We start from the raw sequence: 18,097 nt of genomic DNA, 5'->3' as shown, positions 1-18,097 counted from the left end.
TTAAACACAAAATGCAGTGTTTTAAAACACACATGTTAAGGTTAAGGAGGATATAGTGGTGGTGTTGGAACCTTGGTTTCTTCCCAGTGTGAGCAGGGTGCACAAAACAGCATACACAGCAGCAGTTTAACAGTTGTCTCCTACTACACTCCTACTACTGCACTGGAGGTTCAGCTAACAACGCGCGCGCACACGCACACGCACACGCACACACACACACACACACACACACACACACACACACACACACACACACACCCCTCCCTCTAGCAATGGGTTAGAGCAGTGGTTCCCAAACCATGGCTCTTCAGGGAGCCATGGAAACCAGCCAGGGAAGTCATGGAATCCACATGAAAACCCCACCACCCTATGTAATGAATAGGATTGCAGCCCTAATGGGGAACCATGGCCAATGGCCCAGTAGGTCAAGGGAGCCACCAGTCAAAAATTTTTGGGAACCATTGGGTTAGAGGGAACTAGAGATTAGCCAGACCACCCTGTCCTGTTCTTACTTTCTTTCAAAGTGAAAGGCATATGCTGTCAGTGGATACTAAAAGAGAAGTTTCTACCAGGTGAGGAGGTTGAGGGAGACAAATTGGGGCAGGTGGACTGAAACCAGAAGATGCCCCAAACCAGTGTGGTCGTCTCTCAGAAAGAAGTTGTTCAGATGGAAGAGAAGCACTGGTACATTTTCTTGAGTCCCCCTCTGCATGTATGAGAATTTCCCCCATGCACCCAGGTAAAAAGAACACAGTATCTCGAAGAAAGTGTTTTAGAGGCCACACAGCACCAGCAAGGCGCATGCCCTGAGAAGCTCAGTAAATTTGCCCTCAGCAACTTCTAGCTTATGTTAGGTTTACCAGAGCAGGTTTTATGTATGGCAAACGCATACCAAAACAACCAACGCAATCTTTACCACAATTGGCAACTAAACACACACATGCACCCCTCTACTCACAATCCAAGACTGAGCAACACTCATATTATTGGTATATGTATGTATAAAGGAGAGAAACAGAACATAGCCTTCATTAAGAAGACATTCTGGACTTAGTGCATACTCTGGAATAGAAATACCACTACTTTTAAATACTTTACCTAATCATTTTTCCTGAGATGCTTCCATCTCTCTCTCCCTTCTCTGCTCCTAACAAACTCTTCTTCAATCAATAACCAAAAGAGTGTCTGCTTAGAGCAGCAATTTTCAACCAGTGTGCCACAGCACATTGGTGTGCTGCAAATGATCCACAGGTGTGCTGCAGAAGCTTGGGGGGGGGCGGTCATTTATTAGTAGGGCCATTGGGGGATGGCCCACCAGCACTGTGGTGTGCCTTACAATTGATAGTGTGCCTTGACCATGTTTGTGCCTTTTCAGTGTGCCATGAGATGAAAAATGATTGAAAATTGCTGAGTTAGAATATGAAGTTCTATAAGGTCAGGCAAAATCTCATTGGCCACTTCTTAGTGTCACCTGACAATTCTGAGTCAACAGGTTTCACTGCTTCCTTCCTGCCACTTGCAAATGTAGCAGGTAGCAATAGACCAGCCGGTCCTTTTTTGGCAAGCTTCTCATAAGAACATAAGAACAGCCCCACTGGATCAGGCCATAGGCCCATCTAGTCCAGCTTCCTGTATCTCACAGTGGCCCACCAAATGCCCCAGGGAGCACACCAGATATTCTCCAATGGTATAAACATAAACAAGGTCTTTGGGGATAACTGCTGAAGCTCCATGTCCATTACCTTGATGCTGTACATCTACCTACAAATAGCATTGCTTTTTCCCAGAGGCAACCATGGTGGCTTCATGAGCTCCTAGCTGGGTGCAGGAGCATGGGAAATAACCCAGAAGCTGACAGGTAACTTTTCTTCAGCTCCACCCCTTGCTATGTTCACATGGGGCCCCGAATTGCTCATGGTGTTCTACATGCGCAGTGACTATCTATGAGGTGGAAATTGCTCTGTGCCACACAATGCGTACATAGCATTAGGGTCGCATTCTACATTTTAATTGAGCCTTTTAGTGCTTGGGGCCACTGACTATAGCCAGATGATGGGAGCTGGGATTTTGACATTATGTGACATAGAATTAATGGTAGAAGAGTCCTTATGGAATGGGTCTTGTGCCAAATCATTATTTGTATTGGCTTTTTTTTTTTTTTTAAAGCCATTTCTGCCCAATGTTGCATATATGCAACAGGGACCAAATGTGTGACTGAGCAAAAATGGGTTAAACTGAAGCATAGAGGCAATGAATTCCATGAGTTTTGTAGACCTCAACTTCTTTGAAATGAAGGCTACAATTTCATACAAAAATGGCTTTGAAAGCTGCCATGGGCCCAATGGTCATATAAAAAGTATATCTGGAGGACACGAAATGAGGGCTTAGAAACAACTTAATGGAAACCCAGACCTGTTTGTGAAATATAAGATAGCTTATTATTGCTTAAAACCTGGAATTTAAGCCATCCAACTGTCAGGAGCTGAAAAAAAAATTGCTCTGCCTACAGAGAATAGTACAAGGTCTGTTCTGTTCTACATCATGCATCAGCTTTTGCCACCTGGAATGATCTAAAGCAATCACTATTCATGATGCAAAGAAACAGGTGTGGGCTTAGAAAAGATCTTCAAATGCTGTAACTACAAGTAATCAGCAATAATTCCAGCAGTTAGTGTCACACATCCTTATTATATTGGTATCATTCAGTGGCATTGCTAGGGGGTGCAGGCCACGCCAGGAGACATGCACAGGGAGGGTGATATTGGCCACAATTTTTAAAATCTTGGTATTTCCAAATGATACCATCATGTTACATATCAGTCAATGTACAATTTCATGCAGAATGCAATGGAACAAGTCACATTAAAATATCTTTATTCTATCAAAAGTTGTAGCCGAAAAAACAATGGGGTGTTGCCCCACGCACTGAATGGGAGAAAGTCCATCATAGGGGTGACGCACTGGCCTCCTGCACTGGGTGATGCAAACCCTAGTGATGCCACTGGTATCATTGTTTCTGTTCCTTTGCATGTCCGAAAGGAATTCCAAATTACCACATCATCCTGTTTCAGTACCACAATTTCATGGAACACACAAGTCTAATTAATCACAGAATTAAACTGGTTTAATAGTTGCTTCCTCGGAGAACCCTGAAAAATACTTCTGTGAGGGGATCAAACATTTCTGCTGGATAATTATTTGCTCCATTAAGCTGCAATTGGGCAAGAATTCCATGAGGTAAGCTTGGCCGTTATGGCTACAGTCCTATACACATTGTTTCCTGGGAGTAAGTCCCATTGAATTCTCTGGGATGTACTGAGTAGACAGGCATGGGGGCTTGCGGTGCAACTGTGTTAAAACACATGTGAATAAATCTGCAGTAAAGTTGCCCATTTTTCAGATTGACAAGATGTATTGCTGAATCTTTTCAGAAGAATTATTCAGAGAGAGAAAGAGGTGTCTCAATTTGTTTTGGGTTTTGCCCTTGCTGCGGTTTTGATCCTGATTGCAGATGTGCTGTTTTTTAGGTTAAAACCCGACCTGTTGAAAGCCAACAAATGTTTCCCCATGACTTAAAATAACATGAGGGGAGGACTGCATCCTTATACAGTTGCCTGCATCATATGTGCATTTTGCTTGTATGAATTGTATATGCACTCAGCAAACAAACAAAAACAGAGAGAAAAACAGTTCAAATAGTACTGATGATTCTGCCTGCCATTCCACTTACTAAATACGTGCCCTGGAATGAGTATGAGATAGGAGAATGAAGCTGCTGTTTCTTCAGTCAATCTCAGTTTCCACATGCCTCTTGTAATTTTTAAAGAGACAGTATCTGTTTTTCACATTTAAGGTAGTTTTTACGATACACAATTCTCCCCTTATGCGCTGACCTTGGATTGTAACCTCCACATAAGATGCTGGCTTACTGATCAGTACTTACTGATTTTAAACCTAAGGGGTTTTTTGTTTTTTGTTTTGAAATATTGCAATTACTATTACTATTTTGTTTTATTAGTTATCCCTCCAAGATGGAGGAAAGAAATGCGAGATCATTTGGGGGAGGTGCAGTAGAGGAACCTGAGGCATTGGAGGAGCAATGTAAGCTATGGAAATGTAGACTTTTGGTTCCATAGTAGAATTTATTTGAATGCTAAAGGATGAATGCTTCTAGGCTGACGTTCTCACTTAATAGCTGCTTCTGCACTAAAAATAATGCTAAATAGACTGTGAACAAAATGACAGAGCATAATTTTTGTCTGGCTGTGACCTGGAATTAAATTCCAGCTGGAGCAATGGGGGGGGGGGGGCGGTTAGCTGTGCTATGAGAGCAATGTCTGCACGCTGCCTAGGAGGGGAAGAGTCTCTAAGTATGTATGACTCTCATACTTGATATATTTACAACTGGAGTCAGCGTCACTGCTGGATGTTTCAAAGACAGAGAGGACCATGTGCCTCCTGGCTTCCCAAGCATCCCACTCCCCCCAGCCCCCATGCACATAATGCTATATAATTTGGATGGTGTGAAGGATGACCATCAGGCTCAGTCTGAATGTCTTCCAGGATGAAAGGAGATCCTCTGTGAGCTCAGGTCTGACAGAAGTCATGTGGTCTCACGTAACTGTCTGGGGGAGAAAAAAGAAACCAAGACCGCACTAGGGTTACCACACCTAGGTCCCATCCTACAATAAAATGATCTGTTCTAATGAAGCAGTGGCCCGAGAGAACACAGTAAGCCCCTGACATCACTTCTGAAAATGGCATCTACCTCCGACTTTTATAGACCAGACAGACAGAGAGGAGATACTACTAAATATACTGTAATGATCTTAGGAAAACAGGTCCTTTTCCTTTACCCCTGTGTGACTGTTGCAGAGGATTTGGAGTATCAATTTTCTTCTCTTCAAGACAGCCTGTGAGATTTGAAGGAAGGCAGGCATGAAGCAGCTGCTCGTCAGAGCAGAAACCCTGACTGCTGCCTATGTAAGCCATTTCCTAAGGAAGCAACAGTGACCAGGTCATGCGGCAAGCAATGTGTTTTCTTCCAGGGTCATTCTTAAGAGCTAGCCTAAATATTACTCACCACAGGGATCAAAATCTCCATGGTGGCAATCCCACCCACCATATGGTTTCATGTAACTCACCCTGTGAATCAGGGCCATCAACTGCAACTTTACGCATCCCGGTATTGCAAATATCAGCGACGTGGACTGTGGGTGAGGAATCTCATGAGGTGATGGCCCCAACTCTCATGGTGAGTTGTAAAGTGTGTAAGGTTGCCAACCCTCCAGGATTGGCCTGGAGCCTCCCAGAATCAGCATCAATCTCCAGGTGACTCTTGAAGCAATCCTGGACAGTTTAACAGAAACTCCCTGGTTTAATAACATTATGTCATGTCGAAAAAGAGATATAGTTTCAGCCAAGTTGGCAATCCTACCTGTGCACCGACTAAATAAACCACAGAGCTTGGCTTTCCATATTCATTGAAACGGATTTTCAGGCTGGTAAGGAGAGAAATATGCCTAGCTTTTCCACACTCCCAGTTGTATACCATGATACTGAATTCAGAGTGTGGCTTGAGGCTGTCAGGATGAGTTATTAAAATCACTCCCTGTCATTCAAATTAAGTACACAGCACCTACGCCTGCAGTCTAAGATTTGACTATAGTTCAAATCCATGTGTGGATTCCAGCCACCTTTACCTCTCAATTCCTGATCATATGGGCTTATCTCATTCTCTCTGCCTATTTCTTTTCCCTCAGAGAAGACTGAGAGGGAAAAGAAACAGGGAGAGAGAATGAGATGAGCCCATATGATCAGGCTAAAAGAGGTTCAGAGTTAGGAGAGGAGGAGGAGGTCTCCCTCTGACCTTCTCCTCCTCTCCTAACTCTGAGCCTCTTTTAGCCTTCTTGGCTTGCGCTATCTCAGCTTCCCAGCTCTACATTTCCTAGGCATATGCTAGGTCTACCCCATTCCCTTCTATGTCCTTTTCTACCTCTGTTAGTGTTGCCCTGCTCCTCTGTGCCATTAATCAGTTCAGCTAATCACTGTCAGAAACATCTCAGCCACCAATTCTATTAATGTAGCAGTTCTCAAACTGTGGGTCTGGGACCCACCAGTGGATCATGACCCAGTTTTTGGTTGGCAGCAAAACTGACAGGGCAGATTAGGCTATGTGCATCAAGGGTTAAACAAGCTGCTGGGGGGGGGGGGGAGAGGAGAGCACTACTGCCCAATTCCCATTATAGCCACACCCCTTGGCATTAATAAATCAGGCAGCAACCTCTAGGGCCTCCTAGAAGTCTGGGAACGACTGCGTTAATGGATAATAGTGGTTTTGTAGTATTATTAACTGTGTTTTGCATAGCCAACATTCAGGCATATTCATGGATAAACCAGACTTGCTTGGAGGTCTGTCCTGTCTCCATAGGTTCCGTGCAAGGGTCTCATGACAGCAAGCCTTACATTTCTGCCGAAAATCAACATTGGTTCCTAAGTGCATCCTGACTACAGCAAAATATTTTGATTCCTCGATTGCAAAGAATTTAGATTCATGGTACTAATGAGAAACATTTTTGTAGCTTGGTGGAAGAGAAGTGGAAACATTTGTTTGATACAGACAATAGGATGAGTAAGTCTGTGTCTCCCGCCCCCCACAGACACCAGCATAACTATTACACAATGCCAGAATTTCCAAGACTTAATTGTTGGGGACAGGACCTTAAGTTACCATAAAATGATGAGCACAGCAGAATTCCTCAGCTGCAGAAAGTTTTACTCTGCCAAGCCCCAGTCCTTGGGGTGGATGAGTCAAGAGGTTTACATGGGAATGGATTCAGCATTCAGTGAAGGTTCCTGCTGGTAATGAAGGCCTGGAATTCATGGAGTCTGAGTCTTTATTTTTGATCATTCTGAAGGTGACCACTGTTCTCCAAGCACTTGCTGTTGCTTCTGTACCATATAACTGCCTAGAGATTGCCAAGAGCAGGCAGTGCTGTTCTGAACTTCTAGAAAACATACTGGGATCTGGGGAACTCATGTTCTGTTAAGCTTGGCTTGGATTCTGCAAAGTGGCAGTCAGAAACCTGGTGGTGTTGAAAGAAATATTCAATAGAGTTAAATAAAGCAGAGGAAGCCACAAAAGCAGAAATGATTTCTTCTTAAAGAAGTGTATTCCCTGTCACTTCTTTGGCTAGCTTTAACCTTCACTCTGCAGTCAATTTTTCTTCATAATTGGGGAAACTTTTCAATTTTAGACCAGTCACCACCACTGCTTAACACTAATGTTAAGAATGAGATATTGCATATAATCCTTCAGCCTCTACTTCTGGGCCAACAGAAATAATGTGGGTAATCCATGGTGGGGTCTCATCAAATTATTTTAAATGTGTCTTTAAAGCAAAGTCAGGTAAATTTTTACTTTGATAGCAGTTGTGGGGGAGATGGCAGGAGTGGTTGTAGATCATTTTCTTGTATCATTTTTGAAATGAAACCTCCTTCCCCCATAGTTGTGCAGCATCAACACACCCTTCCATCAGGGTGGGCAGCATCAGTGTGTGAGGAAAAGGGCCAGCACACTTTGTTGAGGTTAGGTTGCATTAGCATGAGGTGAGAGGGGGTGTCCCCCATTCTTTAGGCAGGCCAGTTTGAGCATGACATCATAATGGTCTCCTGGGCAGCTGGGCAGCATCCCCATAATGACATCATAATAGCCAACCCCTGCTTCAGGCTGGATAGCATCAGCATGAGGAGAGAGCCATCTTCAGCACTGTGTCACAATGTCTAGCCCCCTTCCTTCAGACTGGACAACATCAGCAGGAGGAGCATCAACCTCTGACCTGGTGAGAAGCTCTGCCCCTTGAACTTACTATCTTTTTCCAGGGTGGGGAGTATTTTCCTGGGTTAGCCTGCTGCTGTGGGAGACAGCACCCCCATCACACTTTGGAGGGTTGTCAGCATCCTCTTCTTGTTTGACTGTGGTGGTAGCAGCAGAGCTACCGGTGAGGAGCCCCACACCTTAAACTTACCATTCCCCCCCCCCCAGTGGGAATGGCTACCTTTCAGCACCTGATGGACTACTAGATCCTACAAATCACCAAAATTTTCCCACCACCTGAGATTATAGTGGAAGATCTTGGGAAAGGGTAACTTGAGTGGGTACCTCGATGCAATACATGTCTAATATAAGAAATGGAGAATAAAAACCAGGTTTATCATCATCCTTTGTAACGGGGGCATAATTTTGAAAATGATAAGTGCAGGGACACATGACTGCTGGGAAATTCACACTCTACATTATGGAGAGGGTGGTTATGGCTATTTAGAAGCACAGAGAACATACTTTGCCCATTTTGTTCTTTCTTATTATTCACATGTGCCTGGGGTGAGTCATCATATGGAAAAAAAGTTCCAGGAATGGCCATTATGAAAATTGTTCTTGATGGAGTGTGAGCTTTCTAATCGAACACTCCATTGCAAAAGAGAACTGTAGTCAGACCTCAGCCTTTGAGGTTGACTCAGGATGCCTTTGAGCTATAAAAACAGTGCTTTTTTTTGTAAATAAAAAGGTGCAGGAACTCACAACTTGTTAATCTTTTATTTATTTATTTATTTATTTATTTATTTATTTATTTATTTATAAACCATTTTTTATTGGAGAAATAAAATATTTTTATGTGCTTCCCCCTTAAAGATGAACTTACTTCTGAGTAGACATGCATAGGATTGGGCTGTCAATCTCCACATAATAATAATAAATAATAATAAACTTTATTTGTGTCCCGCCCTTCTCCCTAAAAAGGACCCATCCCCTTCCCCCTAGCTACTTTTTCTACATAAGGGGAAAAATACTGTACAGGTGCACTTGTAGCATGTAGTATGTAGTGTGGCACTACTTCGAGGAGAGGAAGCAGTGAATGGATTCCGGAAAATGGCTTACATGAGTTCCATGTAGTAAAATTACTCTCAGCAACTGTGGGAGTAAGAACAAAAAAGGAATTCTTACACGAGAGGGGTCCTTAGGTGCACATAGAAACAGCTACGTTTGCAAACAAGCGATTAAATATGGTTTAATTCAGGCATCAGAATAGTCTGTGTCTTTGGGAAGGCGCTTGGCATGCAATTGTATGTTCTCTGCTGCCCTGAGTAGCTGCTGTGCATTGCTGGAGGGGAGCTGCAAACGCTGGCTGGTAGAGGGCATGCTTGTGGGGGAAAGATGAGGAGGATCTCTGGCAAGGCTGGACAGCACATTGTACACACGTAGAATCCCTTTTCACCTGCCCTTAGCATGTGAAAACGGGTGCAGATATATATCTCTGCCAGGTTTAAGAGCCCAATCCTAGGTATGTCTACTCTGAAGTAAGTCTCATTCTAGTCAATGGAGCTTACTCCCAGGAAAGTGCCTAGGTTTGCAGCCTAAGAGCCCAATCCTATGCATGTCTACTCAGAAGTCCACTTTAGTGAATGGGGCTTACTGTGGATAGGATGGCAGCCTCAGGGCCCAATCCTGTGCCTCAGAAGTCAGTCCCACTAGAGGCAGTGGGGCTTCCTCCCAAGAAAGCGTGGAGAGGACTGCAGCCTCAGAGCCCCTCCTGTGCCTGTCTACTCAGAAGTCAGTCCCACTAGAGGCAGTGGGGCTTCCTCCCAGGAAAGTGTGGAGAGGACTGCAGCCATAGAGCCCTTCCTCTGCCTGTCTACTCAGGCTGCAAGGCTATGACACTTTCCTGGGAGTAAGCCGCATTGAACACAATGTAACTTACTTCTGAGTAGACATGCATAGGCTTGGGTTCTCAGGCTGCAAGGCTGTGCACCCTTTCCCAGGAGCAGGCCCCATTGAGCACAATGAGACATACTTCTGAGTAGACACGCCTAGGCTCGTGCTGCAGATTGGCATGGGGGCTGCACTAGCCAGCTTCCTTCCTCTCCTCCTCCGCCAAGCCAGTACCTGGGCGTTCCGTGGGTGCCACAGCCCATCTCCGTGGCTGGCTGGCTGGCTATCCGTCCGTCCTCCTCCTTGGCGTTGGCATGTGTGTCCTGCGCCCTCCACCGGCTTGGAAGCTGCGCTGGGAAGCAGAGCGTGGGGGGAGGAGAGGCGGACTGGGCTCAGGTGAGAGCTTGGGGATGGGGGCAGGAGGGGGTCGTTGTGCGGTCAGGCAGGGGCCAGGCGCCCACCCACCCAGCACCCCCCAGCACCCACCCAGCAAATGCCTCTATTTTGCTCCCCCCCTCCTGGAATGCCTCCAAAGGGGGGGGCCCTGCAAAAAGGTGCCGGAACTCCGTCCCCCCGCATTCCATTAGAAAAAAAGCCCTGTATAAAAATAATATTCAACTGCTCCAGTTGAGGTTACTGAGGCCTGAATCAGTTCGGTAGAGTGCACATGACCAGAGACACACTTGCTACCTTGCCTATCACAGAATCAAGCAAATTTCAGTGTGTCTTTTAAAAGAAATAAGTTTCTAGTCTTCATGACTTCCAGAGTATATCTTGAGAGGAAAAAAACAAACTTGCAGTCAGGTGATCTTTGCATAGCTCTCAAGAGAGCCATTTTCTGTAATTTTTATAGATTTTCCTGGGGATTCCTGGGTCATTACAGATGTTTATATTTTAATAATTTATATGTTTTTTTCTTACCCACCTTAAGTTCTTAAGATACAGTAAAACAAAACAAAAATGACTATTTATTCCATACACTAAATATACATATCATACATACATAAGCCGCCTTGAGTCCCTTCGGGGAGAAAGGCGGGGTAAAAATAAAGTATAATAATAATAATAATAATAATAATAATATCACACATGCACCACCACCACCATACTGCCAATGAACTCAAGGCAGGCTGCAACTGAAAATTTATTTATTTAATCATGGCAGTCAACATGCTGAATACAACACACGAAGAAAGAGGGTTGGGGAGATGTGGAAGCAAGCAAATTCAGGTATCAGTTCTTACATTATGTTATACAATTTTTCTAATGCTCAGAGGGAATGCCAACTGAGGATGACTGTTCTGAGAGGGGAAGGAGCCAAATGACAGTTGATGGACAGTTAAGCCTTGCTGCCTTCCTCTCAAATACAGACAGGTAAAAATAGCTGCTAATGAAGACAATTATGGGGGGGGGGGAGGAGTCAAACTACAACTGATTTTAGCCAAGTCAATGGAGTGGGCCTCACAGTGCCACTTCTTACTCAGATAGGTGAAATGGTCATAGCTTTTGAATGACTGAATAGGCTCCAGAGGCTTCTGAATGAACTTAGCTATCATAGAAATAAGGGTACAGTTCTCGCAACGGAGAGAAGAAAGCGGTGGGGATCTCTAAGGATCTGTATGGTGACCAGCAGCATCACTATGGGACTGCAAACTGCACTGGGTGACACAGTGGGGGTGGTGACACCAAAGGAGGGGAGCTGCAAATTTCCTGGCTAGGCCAACTAGAAGGCAAGATCTACTAGGCAGGTAGATCTGGGCTCCACATTGGGAAGGCCTGGTAGACCAGGACTCCAGATCTTCTGGCTGGCTCACACAGTTGAACTTCCTCTTTCCAACATGCTCACACAAAGTCTCTGCCAACCTTCCTTTTTTATGAGGGATTTGGGAATTGGGTTTCTGTGATTTCATGGTCCCTTTTCCTATTGGGCAATAGAAAGGCGCTATCAGGGCTTCCTAACATGAGAATGTTCCTAACATGAGAATGGCAGGGGAATCAAGAGGTCAAAAGGCCGCCGAACAACTGATAGCTGAGCTGAGATTTTAAATGAGGGATCCCCCAGTGGTTGGCCAGGGGCTAGGACCAGAAATTAGCATATGTCCCTCTGGATGGTTGCATGTATATTTATTTCTCTGACAAAATGTATTTCTTAGGGCTGCTGGGAGGATATCATGGAACTGGAATTGGAATTGGAACTTGTGACATCTTCAATTGTTGGCTAGGAGTTGTGTCTGATGGACAAGAACATTCTGAGGCAGTTGGCATGTCAGTTGGGGAAGTGGAGTCAGCTGGAACCAGGTAAGAGCAAAGCAGTCTCTAGAAACAGGGACTTTTCATTTATGTTGTGATTTACTGTTAAGAATGTGAGTGATTGTTATGTTAGTTAACGGAATTCTGAGAGGTTATTTCAAGTGACACTTTAGATTATTCAGGATGATGAAATTGTTAGAGCTGACTCAATTGACCAGTTCCACACAAAGCACAGTTGAGTTTGTGATGACATTAATACAACATGAAAACTGCAGCATTGTTACACAGCTTGTACTATAGAATGGGAAGCCAAAAACTAACAAGGAGGTTAATTAGATATAGGAAGAGAAGCAACCAACAAGTTCTCACCAACTAACAAGATAGGTTAACAGGCAACACATCATACTCTTTTAACTATATTATGGTGTATCTTTACTCACATGCTGTCACTTCTCCCACAGAAATCACAGCTGACTGCAATGAGCTTTCTTGAACCTCTTCAAACTCCAAGCTCTGGCAAATCTTTGTGAATGAATGGTCAAAAAAATGGCAAAGGAGTGAGTAATTGTGAGTAAATGCAGTGACTCACATTGGGGCAAGAAATTCAAACTCTACATGTGTACTGATGGTGTCCAAATTGGTGATGACTATGGAAGAAAAATAATTTCGGGTTATGGTCGATATCTCAATGACAATTTTGATCATGTATGAGGGATGCTGTGAAGAAGGCACATTCCATGTTAGGATTTATTAGGAAAAGAATTGAAAACAAAAACTGCCTGTATTGCAGTGTCCTTAAACAAATTATGGTGCAGCCATATTTGGAATAGTGAGTACTGTTCTGGTCACCACATCTCACAAAAGATAATTGGAGAAAATGCAGAAAAGGGCAAATAAAATAGTCAAGGGGTTGAAGCTCTCTGCCTCTGAGGAAACTGTTTAGGATTTCTTCATTTAGAAAAAAGAGAATCTGAATGTAGGGGGAATATGAGTGAGGTCTTTAAAATTGTGCTTACTTTCAAGGAAGAAGAGGGGACTCATCAAGGGACTACAGGATGACCCATGGAAGCAGTGCCTAGTGGTTAGCATGTTTACTCCCTTCCTGTTCCTTTCTTTCCCTTTTTGGACATGCAGCTGAATGAGGAAAAGCCTTTTTAGAACATATGTGCTGCCACCAGCATAGACTATCAGACCAGGTAGAGGAGTAGCTATCTGGCCAATACCTCTCCTCCTAGGAGAATACTGAACCTCAGAGGTTCTTATCACAATCATTCTCACAGCAGTGCCTGCAGAGCAAGGGTATGTGACAATCCACTGCACTTCCCATACCCAAGGATCAGGGAGACCAAAGATTAAAATGTAACCAGTTTTGTTAAATGTGAGCCAATTAGCAGGCACATCCCTACCCCTTACAGGAACTCTGACCCAAACAGAAGAGAAGGAGCTTATGGCACTTTCAAAACAAAGGGACAAAAAGCTGCAAAGCTCCCAGCGTCTGAATGCACACAAGCTGCTGGTGAGTTAAATTTGCTCAAAATATGAGGAAAGACAAAAAGGGACTGAAAAGAATTTGGGACCCCAGGGAAACACAGGGATTCATCACATGTTGTGGAGAAAGAGGCAAGAGTTTTCCTTCGTCTCGCATAATTCTGGGTAATACAATGAAGTTGATGGATATTGATTCAGAAGAGAGGAGTTAATTACACAACATATGTCCTTTTGGCACCAGCCAAAGACTTCATTATGCTCCCATTCTTATTGTTGGGAGAAATGTTTAATGTATCTTATTTTCTTATTTTTTTTTACTCTGTTGCCAACTATTGTCAACTGTTTTTAGTGTGTTGCCAACTAATGATTTGTACTGAAGGTCAGTATACAAGGCAATGAAAGAAACAGATAAAACAAAAGACAAGAAACAAAATTCACTTCTGGAATGTGCTGGTACAAAAAGTGATTATGGCATCCAGTATAATGACTTTTAAAGAGGAGGAGACAATTTCACAGAGAAGAGGCCTATCAATGGCTACTTAATCATGATTTCCAAGTGGAAGTTATCAGTTCAGAGGCCACATATTCAGTGGCCTTGCTGTTGCCTTGACACCTTGCTTCTGGGCTCCCCAGAAGCCTTTGACTGGTTACTGTGCAAAACAGAGTGCTAGACTCACTATGTTCTGATTATGCAGGGGTTTCCTGGTAGTATAATGGCCTTCTTGTGACATCACACTCTGACATCACAGTCCCTTGGCTCAACTGTCAGTTGGTCAGAACATTGCCCTTACCAGACTAGAAAAACCAGACCAGAAAGTCTTTCCTGGTTCACCTTATGTTCACATTTTTCATCTTTACTATTACAAAGAGATTGAGTTAGTGAGAGGAAGAAGAAGGAGGGTTGAAGAGAGTATCGGTGATCTTTTTGGTTCTTGTCACATATTGGTAATGATGTTGGTTCTAATGATCAGGAGAGAGCGTGCATTTTTGGCAGGTTTCTCATTCTTTTCCTCCTGTCTATACTGATTGAAAGATAACATACTGAAAGAATTAAGAAGGATTTCTTAATGGCTTCTACATTCTGAAACTTTCTAATACTTCAGGCAATTTTAGGAAGTTGTCTCTTGCCAGCCAGGGGAGAGAGTTATCTGAAAAGTACCTGAAAGGAAATTGAGGATTTTCCCCCCAGTAGTTTTCCATCAAAATTGGGGGGGGGGGGCGCGTCTTAAATTTGCAAGTACTACCAGTTCTGCTGCCATCTTCAGGAAGAGAGGCCCCAATAATAGGATGGTAGCTGCTGGGCCTGTCACTGCCAGGACCACAAGGAATAGTACACCCGCCACAAAGTCAAGAAGGTCAAAGCCTCACCAAGTCCTTTTCACACTGAAAGCATCTTCCTTTGCTGTAGTCTAGATTCTGGAAACTGAAGTCAAATTCTCTTCTTTCAAAGGGCATTTTGGGGCTGGAAAAGTAGTGGTGAATCAGGCTGTTTCCCTCAGCCCTGATTTATTCTGACTTTTTGGAGCACTTTTCTTTTGTCTTGCTTTCTAGCTCCATTATTTCTATGAACAGTATTTCCACTGAGGTACAGTGGGTACGAATAGCATGAAGTAGGTGAATGCAGAAAACCCCCCTAGCTGCAGTTGGCTAGGTGTTGGGGAGCATGTAGGGAATAATGTTTAAGAAGGTGGCAAAGTACTATTGAACATTAGGGAAGAATTTATATCCTTAGTGCATATTGAATTCAGGCTTGTTAAGAAATACATTTTGTGTTTCTCTTTTTAGGGGAATCATCATCCATTCGCTGTTGTCTTCAGTTAACACAGTACGCAAGAACAGCATGTGCGGAGGCAAAAAGACTCAAGGTACATGATAGAAGACTCCCTAAAAGAATAACTTGGCCCCTTGAGTGCATGCCTCAATCTCAAGTAACTCCAAGTAGACATATCCAGCTGTGTTGCTTTGTCCCCCCTCTGTCCTTTATAACCTAGCCAGAGATTTTTTTTTTAAACCAGAGCCAGAGAATAGGAGGCCATCCACAGACATAGCTACCTTCTGCAATCAAATATCTTTATTGTTGTTGCCTGAGTTTCACCTGTGTTCTGCCGTTTTGCATGTATGCTGGGCCATGTTTGGCCCTCTCATTCTCCATGTTGCCTGGACAGTGTATCACCCTCAGTCCTAAGCTATGCAGAAGCCTGCAGGAGGACCCTTCTCTGACAAAGATTCCTCATCTGATTCTGTCTCTGGATGTCAGTCCAAACTCTGGTTGGCCATCAAGCCCAGAGCAAGAGGAAGTTGCCAGTTCCATTGTTTAGATTCTCCCCATTGCTCCATTCCAGGGGGAAACCATCTTGAAACCTGTCAAAGGAAACCAGGAATTGACCTAGTTGTGTCAGGGAATAGCAGTTTTGAAATTAAGAGGAATAAAGCCCTTGTAGAACCAATACAAGATGAAAAAGTTCCAGAAGGTAGTCCAAAGAAGAGGATGTTTTACAAGTTGCTGGTTGAAACCATCAGTACAAGGAAATGCTGAAACGCTCTTTGGCTCTAGGGCCACTTTTAGAGGTGGGTTGGAGTCTCCCATCAGGGGGTGAAGGAAGAGAAGGAGAAATTGTTGGGAGAGAAGGAGAGGATGATGACTATAGATTGTATTTTATAATCCACAGCACCGCTCTATAGTAGAGACAACCCAGGCTCAGATTAAAGCCCAGAGAAGCCAAGTTTGAAGCTGTGGCTGTAGGAAAGGAGCATGCAGCTGACCTGCCCTGTACCATGATGTTCACCCTGGGACGGGTCTGAGTGCAGCCTCTCAGGGGCCCTTAGTCCCTAAGTGAATATCTTTTCACAGCAGTTAGGCATTGTCAAGGTGGAGGAAATGATGAACCAGCATAGGAATGCTTTGTTGTGCAGGCAAGGAAACAGAACAGTTCAAGCCATGGGAAGAGGAAGCTAATACCCTGTAAGAAAGGAAGGGATGTCTCATTGCCCTTTCCTCTACACAGACAATTGAACTACTAGCAGTAGTTGTAGTAGTAGTAGTAGTAGTAGTGAAAAGAGTTGGGAAATGTTGATTTTGAGAGGAGCAGGAGAGGAGCATTTAATTCCCCCTGCCCCATAACATTTAAGAATCTAACTTTGTTCCCTTTTCATCTGCACCAGGGAATCTTCAGCTCTGGAAGAAGCTTCATTGCTAATCTACCACTTTTTGGTGTTTGGAGTCCAAAGGTCTCAGCTGAAGCCTACCCACAGCGGGGTTTTGCGATCCCCTGCCCAATGCCAGATGCATAAGTGCCTCAAATGCTATCCCTCTTCAAACAGATGTCCTCTTTTTTCCTTCCATCCAGCTAGCAAAGTAGAGTCTTCTCTCAAATGGGAACAAAGCATGCACTCCTCTGACTGACTCTAAGGATGCCCCTTCCTATCCTCTCAAGACCTGAGGGTGACCTTAGCCAGGACTACTCTCATCAGCACTGCGACAAATACTCCTGCTGGCCAGGTGACATTGTGTGCCCCAGACAGAAGGAAATGTTGCTGGGCTGACTAAAGCAGGACCAGATGACAGAACACACTGACAAAGCAAGTACACTGAGGAAGTAAGTACACTGAGAAGAAGTTGTGACAAATGTACCTTCCATTTCTCGCAGGGATGGAGAAAGTGTCCCCAGGGAAGATTGCCCTTCAACTGCACATCATCAGCAGAATTAGCCACTTTGCTCCTCTGAGGTTCTCTATCTTGGCAGGTAAATTAAGGATGCAGGAACACCATCATGCCACATCTCTTGCCCTGTACTGTTCAATGGCAGTAAGCAATTTCCAGGTCCATGAAGAATAGCTTAAACAAAGAAAAAGAGCTGAAGATATTCAAAAAATTCCATCCTCACCTTCTAGTCTTCTGATCATGCCTGGGACTGTGGAAGGGGCTGGCCACCTTTAGACTTATCATCATTATCTGGATCCAAACCAGGGGACTGTATGCATGCCATCAAACCATTGAAGCCAATAGAAACTTTTCTTCCCCAGGACATGGAACATGCACAGGAAGGCCTTGACTGAAACTGCAACAGAAGTTAGGCTTAAAACATCCCTTGCCTTTTGCCGCAAGTTTTATCCTGGTAGTCCTCAGGTCATTTGGTATTTATAAGGAAGAAAGATACCAATATGTGAGGGCCAATAAAACTATCAAAGTCATGTCTAATTGGTTCCAGATACCATCATCCCTAGTCACTGCTTCCCAAAATCCCAACTGTGCTATAGAACAAGTATGGCCATTTCTGAGAAGAACTCACAGCCATAAGGCAAGTACAGAAGCCATTACCATTTGCTCTGGGAACCTCAGCACAACTCTGACCTATCAAACCCAGCCTCGTTCAGCCCTCTCCACTTGTCTGGTGACCCACCCTCCTAGCTCCTTTCTAAAATCAAATTTTAGAAAAGCACAAGTAACTCTTCTCTTCAGTTACCTTCTCTTCTCCCCAGATTACTTTAAATGTAAAGATATTGATGAACAAGAAGAAGGAGATGTGAGCCAGCATGTAGAACCTGACTGCCATACCTCAGATCTCCCAGCTGGAGTAATACAAAGACTTTAAGGCTGCAATCCTATCCACACTTATCTGGGGTAAGCCCCATTGACTATAATCAGATTTA

The sequence above is a fragment of the Tiliqua scincoides genome, chromosome 4 (assembly GCF_035046505.1).
Source record: "Tiliqua scincoides isolate rTilSci1 chromosome 4, rTilSci1.hap2, whole genome shotgun sequence".
Lineage (NCBI taxonomy): Eukaryota > Metazoa > Chordata > Lepidosauria > Squamata > Scincidae > Tiliqua > Tiliqua scincoides.
This window is presented reverse-complemented; position numbering follows the sequence as displayed.